We start from the raw sequence: 10,392 nt of genomic DNA, 5'->3' as shown, positions 1-10,392 counted from the left end.
CAGTGAGGGTGATGGAGACCCTTGGTGAGATAGATTGGCACAATAGCTGCAACAATGGACTTGAACATGCCAGCAATCATGAGGATGACACGGGCCCGGGCACATTTTGTTCTGTTGTACATGTGGGCTGACATGAGGTGTCAGAGTCAACTGTATCTACCTACCTACCTGTCATCTATCATATTTATACCCACCTACATATCATCTATTTATCTACCTACGTATCTCTCTGTCTTTCTGTCAATCTCTCTATCTATCCATCCACCCATCCATTCATCCATTCACCCACCCACCCACCCATCCATTTAGCCAGACATCCACACATCTATCTGTCTGTCTATCTAGCTAGCTGGCTAGCTATCAACACCAGAATAACAAACTGAATTTCAGATGTAGATAAAATATGCTTTGACATAATAGTGGGTTAATTTTTTCAAAATATTCAAGTGTGAAAATGTACCTGTATCCAAATAGATAGCTTAACTGTTGTGTTAGTTCCCAGAACAAATTACCAAAAATGTGGTAGCTTAAAACAACAGAAATTTATTCTCTGGTCGTTCTGGAAGGTACAGTTGAGAAATCAAGGTGTTGGCTCCCTTCGAAGCCTCTAGGACAGAGTCTTTCCTCGTCTCTTCCAGGTTCTGGTGGCTCCTGGCATTCCTTGTTTTGTCACAGTGTAACTCCAATGTCTGCCTCCATCTTCACAGATTTTTTTACCTCTGTATGTCTCTCTGTCTGTGTCTTCTCTTCCATCTTACAAGGACACTAGTCATTGAATTTAGGACCCACCCTAATGTAGTATGATGTCTTTTTGACTTAACCAATTATATCTGCAAAGATCTTATTTCCAAATAAGGTCACATTCTGAGGTTCCTCGTGAAACCTGAATTTTGGGGGACACTATTAAGCCCACAACCCTTCTCAATGGCGCATTAGTTCTGTTCAAAATAAAGAACTTCTTAAACTAATATATTGTATGTGAAAACATTTTATAAATTTCAAATCACTCTAAAAATATAAATTATCATAAGTTTCCCAGCACATGTTTTCTACATGGATATCAGATAGCTATGTGGATAGATAAATACATATATAGAGAAAGATAGATAAATACACATATTGAAACAAAACCTATTGCCATTGAATTGATCCCGACTTTTTTTTTTTTTTTTCATGGCAACCCCATGTTTGTAGAGTAGAACTGTTTCACGGGATTTTCGAGGCTGTGAGACCTTTCAGAAGCAGATCACAGGGTCCGTCTTCCCAGGTGCCTGTAGGTGGGTTCAAACTGCCAACCTTTTGGCTGGTAGAGTGCTTAACCGTTGGTGCTACCCAGGGACTCAATTACACACACACACACAAACACACACACACACACAGAATAGAACTGCCCCACAAGGTTTCCAAGGAGCAGTTGGTGGAGTCAAACTGCCGATTTTTTTTTTGTTGTTGTTAGCAGCTGAGCTCTTAACCACTGCACCACCAGTCTCCCACATATACATATACATATACATATACATATACATATACATATACATATACATATACATATACATATACATATACATATACATATACATATACATATACATATACATATACATATACATATACATATACATATACATATACATATACATATACATATACATACATATATATACACACACACATATACAGAAGCCCTGGCGGCACAATGATTAAATGCTCGGCTGCTAACTGAAAAGTCTGCAGTTGAAGCCCTCCAGCCCCTCGGTGAGAGAAACATATGGCAGTCTGCTTCTGTAAAGATTTACAGCCTTGGAAACCCTGTGGGGCAGTTCTATTCTGTCCTATAGGGTCACTACGAGTGCGAATTCATTCAAGGGCAGTGGGTAAACACATATACATATATATATACACACTCACATAAACATATATATACACACACGTACATATACATGTACACATAGGCATATACACACATGTACATATATACACACATATACATATGTATATACACATGCATGTACATACACAAATATATACACATAATTGATGTGAAATTGGTGAAAAGCATGACAGATGGTGGGAAAATAACATTTAGTGTTAAAACAGTGTCATAAATCATTCCTAAGTGAACAATTTATCCTTCACAGATAATCAGGGGTTGACGGTATCACATCCAGAGGACTGGAGGAAAGTACAGGTTTGGAGATGTAACTTCCAGGACTGTTTCTGTAGCAATGCACAAATTTTCAACTCAAAGTAGCCTAAGCACTAAAGGGCATTTTATTTTCTTGCAAAACTGAAAAAATTACTAGAGAAGTTCACATAATGGGAAAAAATTAGGGATCGGAAGCTAGAGAGCTAGAGAGCTAGCAATCAGGACTGGCTACATAATTCATAAAATGAAAAAGTGAGATATCTTGTTTAAAAACTATTAAGAATTGCAAGATGACTATCAATCAGTTGCCATCAAGTTGATTGCAATTCACGGTGACTCCATGAGTGTTAGAGTAGAACGGTGTGCCACAGGGTTTTCAATGGTTTATTTTTTGGAAGTAGATCACCAGGCTTTTCTTCCAAGGAGCTTCTGGGTGGACTCAAACAGCCAACCTTTCAGTTAGCAGCTGAGCACTTTAACTGTTTGCACCACCTAGGGATTCCAGCAGAGAGTTAAACCTGTGTGACTGCCCAGGTCATATGCCCATGATGCTGGCCCTGCTAGAGGTTCAAGTCAGCCAAGATTTTCCTTCTCTTCTTCTCCCTGACCTCTTTCGTGTCCACTTTTCTTTGTTTCTCTGTTTTCTTTATTCTTTCCTTCCGTAGAAAGACTTTGCCAGTCTTCTTTGCTAGGTCGGTAAATAAAGCCCTAGAGAAGGCTCTGATTGGTCAAGTCTGAATCAAAAACCTTGTTTTTGAGGGTAGGAGAACAGAGAGGTGGAATCATACATGTGGGATAGTAGGATTGTCTGATTGCACCCACACCACAAGGAGTTGGAGAGGAGTCCTTCAAAGGAAATTGGTGTATTCTTACCAAGAAAAACAAGATAGAACAGTATCCTGAGTAGGCAAGGCTGAAATAATTACACAAAACCACTAGGTTTTGACTTGTCAACATACTGGTTATAGTTTGTTTTTTAATATTTTATTGCATTTTGTTGGAAGTTTATACAGCAAGCTCTCATTTAACAATTTCTGTATGCTTTGTTCAGTAACGTTGGATATGTTTTTCACAATATATCAGCTTTCTCATTATTTTCGTTCTGGTTGTTCTGTTTCTTTTAATCTAGTTTACCTGTCTCCCCTTACCTTGTAATTTTTGATCTAGGGGAAATGTTTACTATTTGGTTTCATTTAGATGATTATTTAGAGGAGCACAGCACTCACAGATGATATTGTTTATCTGATAAGCCAATCTATTACTTAGCTGAAAGGTGATCTCTGGGAGTGGCTTCAGATCCATGCTCAAAGGATGTCTTACAGGGATAATCTCTGGGGTTCCTCTAGTCTCTATCAGTCCTGTAGGTTTGGCCTTTTATAGGAATTTGAATTTGGCTCTAAATTTTTCTCTCATTCTATCCAGGACCATCTACTGAGCCCCTGGTCAGAACGGTTCGTAGTGGTAGCCAGGCACCATCTAGTTCTTTTGGGCTCAATGTAGATGAGGCCATTGTTTGTGTAGATTATTAGTTCTGTAAACAAATTTCTTCTTTGTGCCTTTGGCTTCCTTTTTTCTCTTTTGATCTGGATGAGTAGAGACCAATAGTTGTATCTTAGGTGGCTGCTCACAAGTTTTTAAGACCCCAGATGCTACTCACCAAACTAGGATGCAAACATTGTCTTTATGTGCCAATTGACTGAGTTGCTCCAGGAAACTATGGTCCTAAGCACTCAAACTCAGTAAACCAAACCCATAAGGTGTTTGGTTATGTCTAGTAAGTATCTGTAACTGTGCCCCCATGTGCTTGATTTTATATTTGAAAACATATGCAGAACACATAAACATGTATATACATATGCCTACAGTTACAGCTATACATGCACATCCATATATTCATATATGCCTTCTTGTACATACATATGCATAATATCTATGAAATCATGCACATGTTTTTAGTTGTTATTACTATTGTTGCAACATATTCCCCAATGAATTATTTTTGACATTCTCCACACAAATTGTTCATTGACATTATTTACATTTATCACAATTTTTCAGTATCGTCTTTAATTATGTCTGTACCCTTCTGCTTGTGTTCAAACCCTCATCTTTACTATGGTTGTGCTATGCTCACTTCCGTACTTGATGCTACTTTTCCCATCCCCCAAAGTAACAATGCTGTACATTCTAAAGCATGCTTCCCCCTCCCTACCTCTTCTCCCTGATAACCACCAATAAACATTGGTTTCTCTGTATTTATCTGTTCTTGTCTTCTTATAAAAGAGGGGTAGTACAATATTTGTCCTCATATGTGTGACTTGTTTCACTTAGCACTATATCCTCCAGGTGCATCCATGTTATAAGATGTTTTGAAGACTCATCATTGTTCTTTATAGTTGTGTATTATTCCATTGTGTGTGCTATGGATTGAATTGTGACCCCCCAAAATGTGTGTCAACTAGGCTAGGCTGTGATTTCCAGTATTTTGTGGTTGTCCATTTTGTGATCTGATGTGATCATCCTATGTGTTGTAAATCCTAACCTCTATATTAATGAAGCAGGATTAGAGTCAGTTACATTAATGAGGCAGGATTCAATCTACAGGATTAGGTTATATCTTGAGTTAATTTCTCTTGAGATATAAAAGAGAAAATCAAGCCGAGAGTAGAAGGGCCTCATGCCACCATGAAAAAGGCGCCGGAAGTGGAACTTGTCCTTTGGATCTATGTTCCCTGTGCTGAGAAGCTCCTAGACGAGAGGAAGACTGATGATAAGGACCTTTATCCAGAGCCAAGAGAGAAAGCCTTTCTTGGGAGATGGCACCCTGAATTTGGACTTCCAGCCTCCTAATATGTGAGAGAATAAATTTCTGTTTGTTAAAGCCACCCACTTGTGGTATTTCTGTTACAGCAGCATGAGATAACTAAGATAATATGCATATACCACAATTTGCTTATCCATTCGTCTGTTGATGGACACTTCGGTTGTTTCCATTATTTGCTATTGTGAATAAAGCTGCAATGAACATAGGAGTGCATATAACTGTTCCTGTCAGCACTTTTAGGGTATATTCTAGGGTATATTCCTAGGAGTGGGATTGCTGGATCATAAGTTATCTCAATTTCTACTTTTTTAAGGAAGTTCCATGCTGCTTTCCGTAGCGGTTTGTAACATTTTACAATCCCACCAGCAACGAATAAGGGTTCTAATCTTCCCACATTCTCATCAACATTTGTTGTTTTCTGTTTTTTCAGTCAGTGCCATTTTAGTAGGAGTGAGATGGTATCTCATTGTTGTTTTGATTTACATCTTTCTGTGAGGAGTCCTGGTGGTTCAGTGATAAAGAATTTGGCTGCTAACCAAAAAGTTGGTGGTTCCAGTCTACCAGCCACTCCTTGGAAACCCATGGCATCACTATGAGTTGGAATTGACTCAACGGCAATTTTTTTTTTTTTTAAAGGCTAATGATTGTGAGCATATTTTCATGTGTTTGTTGGCTACTTGAATGTCTTCTTTGGTGAAGGTTCTGTTCATGTTCTTTGCTATTTTATAATTGGGTCAAACATGACTTTTTGTTGTTGAGTTGTTGAAGTTTTCTATGAATTTCAGAGATCAGACCCTTATCTGATATATCATTTCCAAAGACTTTTTTTCCCACTCTGTAGGTTCTCTTTTTACTCTTTTGATAATGTCTTTTGATGAATAGAAGTTTTCAATTTTTATAAGATCCCATTTATCTATTTTATCTTCTTCTATTCATCCATTTTTTGTAATGTTTGTTATACATTTTTACAAAAGATCAGGTCTCGTAGTTTTCTCCCTAGGTTTTCTTCTAGGAATTTTATAGTTTTAGGTTTAACGAGTAGGTCTTTGATCAATTCTGAGTTAGTTTTTGTGTTTGGTGTGAGTTACGGATCCTATTGCAATTTTCTACAGGTGGATATCAAGTTTTGCCAGCACAATTTATTTAAGAGACTGTGTCTGCCCCATTGAATGGACTTTGATCCCTTGTTGAAAATCAGTTGCCTGTAGATGTTTGGATTTATTTCTGAGTTCTCAATTTTATTCCACTGGTCTGCGTGCCTATCATTGAATCAGTACCAGGCTGTTTTGATTACAGTGGCTGTATGTTATGTTTTGATATCAGGGAATGTGAGGCCTCCTGCTTTGTTCTTTTCTTCAGTATTGCTTTGGCTATTTGGGGTTTCTTTCCCTTCCACATGAAGTTGGTTATTAGTTTTTTCCATTTCAGTAAAGAATGTTGTTGGGATTTGTATTGGGATTGCATTGTATCTGTAGATCGCTTTATGTGGTATTGACATTTTCACTATATTAAGCTTTCCAATCCATAAACGTGGGATGTCCTTCCATTTTTGTAGGTCTCTTTTAGTCTGTCATAGCAGTGTTTATAATTCTTATTGCATAAGTCTTTCGTGTTTGTGTCCCTGGTTAGGTTAATTCCTGGGTATTTTCTTGATTTGGGGCTATTGTAAATGGTATTGTTTTCTTGATTTCTTTTTTGGAGTAGTCTTTGTTAGTGTAGAGGGATCCAACTGATTTTTGTGTCTTGATCTTGTAATGTTGCTAAATTCTTCCATTAGTTCCAGCAGTTTTCTTGTGGAATCTTTAGGGTCTTCTATATATAGGATCATGTCATCTGCAAATAGAGATTATTTTACTTCTTTTTTCCAATTTGGATACCTTTTATTTCTCTTTCATGTCTTATTGCCCTGGCAAGGACTTTCAGTACAATATTGAATAAAAGTAGTGACAAAGGGCATCCTTGTCTCATTCCTGTTCTCAAAGGGAAGGCTTTCAGCCTTTCTCCATTGAGTATAATGTTGGCTGTTGGTTTTGCATATATGCTCTTAATTATGTTGAGGAATTTGTCTTCTATTCCTATTTTGCCATAGAGTTTTTATTAGGAAAAGGTGTTGAATTTTATTGAATGCCTTTTCTGCATCCATTGATCCGATCATATGCTTTTTTTCCTTTTTTTCAATTTTTCTGATGTTGAACCACCTTTGTAATGTTTGTATGTATCTCACCTGATTTTTTTGATATGTCTGTAGTCTGTTGACTAGAATTTTGTTGAATATTTTTGCATCTATGTTCATAAGGGGTATTGGTCTATAATTTTCTTTTTTGGGGATGTCTCTGCCAGGTTTTGGTATCAGGGTTATGCTGGCTTCATAGAAGGAGTTTCGGTCCTGGGAACCAACATGACACTGTAGATGCCATCCCTCTGCAGAAAAGACCTGAAAAACTAAGTAAAACAGACACAAATGTCAATACTGGAACTCTAAGTGTGAAATGAAGAGATAAAGAACTCAGCCAAGCACCGAATGAAATAAGAAACTGATGGAGAACAGACAGTGAGGAGAAATCTATGTGGAGGCCCACTATCAGCTAATGCAGCACAGATTTGCCATTTTGGACTCTTGTCTGAGATAGAAGGACAAGGACTGCGGGAAAGCAGCGTCGTGGAGCTCCTAGGAGGAAACAGCACACAGTAACCAGTGTTATACACTTAACTGCCCCCTATCCTTCTCCACACTGCTGCTTGGCCTCCACCACTTCCTAGCTGGCTGCGGTCACTGGGCTGGCTGGGAAGAGCAAGGTCCATGCTGATTGGGTTCACCTCACCCACACTGGTAGGCTCCATCAGTGCCATTTGTTTGTTGGTGGTGTTGCTTTTTCCTGCTTCTTTTGGTTTCTACCCTGCCTCTCATCACCCCACCTGCCCCTTTCTCTAGAACACCTGGCTTCATGTGTCAGCTTTGCTTCTTTTTGAAAGGCTATGAAGTGTCACTTCGCTGAAGAACTGCTTCCCTGGACTGCACTGCCATGCTGGTCAGATCCCTGGGGCCTTTTTGTTTTGCTTTTTTTTTTTCTTTCTTTCTTTTCAAGGCTTGAGATCCCCTTCTAGCCAGGCTGTACTGCCCAGCTTAGGAGCCACTCCCTGGGCCTGTGCAGCCATGCTGGTGGGATCCCTGGGGGCTTTTCTTTTCTAATTTTTGTTAATTTAATTATGTTTTCTTTTTCATTTTTTTCTCCTTTTTGTTTTTCTCCATTTCTTGGTTCCTTGTCTCTACACTCCAATGGCAAGCTCCGTTGGCACTCTTTTTATTTTATTTTTGTTTCTTTTGTTTGTTTTTAGCCCCGTTTCCTTCTCCTCTTTCTTCTTTCCCGTACTCATCTTACCTCCACACATCACAACCTACCTCCTCCTTCCTGCCTACCTGTACCATAGGCTGAACATCACATCCCAGGGCAGCACAGGCACGGCCTACCAGAACCTGCCCTGCACTGATTTCTGGCCTTCCCTGTGTGCCCTAGTATGTGCCACAAACAACCCATCCCAACCCCTCTCTTTCAGTTGGACCTGCCAGGCTGCACCACAGCTGAGCACCTGGCCCTGCCCATTTGACAAAGAAGTGAAAGTATCATGCCCACAGGTAAGCAAATAACAAAGAACACACAGCCCACCTGCTCAGACATAACCAAATAAACCAAAAATCAGGATGAAATGAACAAATCTACAATCAATAAATGAAGAAAATAACCACTGAATGCCCCAAAGAAAGCAGACAATATCAAAACATAAAAAAAAAAAAAGGACAGGATGGCTCCAGGAGGCATCCAAAATAAAACACCAGATGGCTTCCAGTAGAAGAAAAGGCACTAGAACTACGTGATAGGGAATTCAAATCTCTAATGTTCAGAGCTATCCAACAGTAGAAGCAAAAAGCAACAAAAATGAGGAAAAAATAGACAAATTCATGTAAGGTCAGGCAAATTCATGGAAAATACAGCCAAAAAAAAGTAAGAATCCAGGAAAATAATACATGAACAAAATGCCAAAATAAATTCACAATTAGAAATCATACAAAAACTACAATTAGAAATCCAAAAGATAAACAACAAGATTCCAGAAACAGTGATATAGAAAGGCTGAGGAGTAGGTTTGAAACAATGGAAGACAGGATCAGCTAAATTGAAGACAAACACTTGGATACATCTCTGAGGAAAAACCAGAAAAAAGAACAAAGAAACCCTGAGAATTATGTAGAATACAATCAAAAGCAAAAATTTGTGAGTGATGAGAGTACCAGAAGAACAGGTGTAGTAAATGGAAAACACAGAGAGGATCATTGAAGAATTGCTGACAGAAAACTCCCCTAATATCATGAAAGATGAAAAGCTGACCATCCAAGAAGCTCAATGAACCCCATATAGGATAGATCCCAAAAGAAAATCACCAAGGCATATCATAATCACAACTTGCTGAAACCAAAAACAAAGAATCCTGAAAGCAGCTCCAGAAAAACAAAAGGTCACATACAGAGGGGAAACAATAATACTTGGCAGAAACCAAGCAGGCAAGAAGGCAATGGGATGGCCTATATAAAACTCTGGAAGAAAAAAATTGCCAACCAAGAATAATAAATCCTGCAAAACTCTCATTCGAATGTGATGGTGAAATTAGGACATTTCCAGATAAACAGAAATTAAGTGAATATGTAAAAACCAAACCAAACTTACAAGTATTATTAAAGGGACCCCTCCAATTTGAGAACAAACAACATCAGACCACAGCCTGAATCTAGGAGTCAAGACCATACCAGCCAGATACCAACCTAGGAAATGAACTCTCAAGGACTATCTGAAACCAAAAGAATTACTACATGGAACCAGAGAGGTTATCTGTAGATGACAACAACGTCAGAACAATAAAAGAGGGAATGAACGGTATAGGTACAGAATTGTCTAATGGAGAGGAAGGCAAGGCGATACCAAGTAATAATAGACTGGTTCAAACCTAGGAAGATAAGGGTAAATTTCAAGGTAACCACTTGGAACATGGAACATGGAAACTGAATAACACCCTGCTTAAAAACCAGGTAATGGAAGAAATCAGAGATGGAATCAAAAAATTCCTAGAATCAAACAAGAATGAAAATACATCATACCAAAACCTTTGGGACACAGCAAATGTAGTCCTCAGAGGTCAATTTATAGATGTACACGTCAAAAAAGAAGAAAGGGACAAAATCAAAGCATTAGCTACACAACTTGAACAAATAGGAAGAGAACAGCAAAAGAAGCCTACAGCCACCAGAAGAAAGGAAATAATAAAGATCAGAGCAGAAATAAATGAATTAGAGAATAGAAAAACAATAGAAGGAATCAACAAAAATAAAACTTGGCTCTTTGAAAGGATCGACAAAATCGACAAACCACTG

This window comes from Loxodonta africana, chromosome 17 (assembly GCF_030014295.1).
Source record: "Loxodonta africana isolate mLoxAfr1 chromosome 17, mLoxAfr1.hap2, whole genome shotgun sequence".
NCBI lineage: Eukaryota > Metazoa > Chordata > Mammalia > Proboscidea > Elephantidae > Loxodonta > Loxodonta africana.
Note: the sequence above shows the minus strand (reverse complement) of the source record.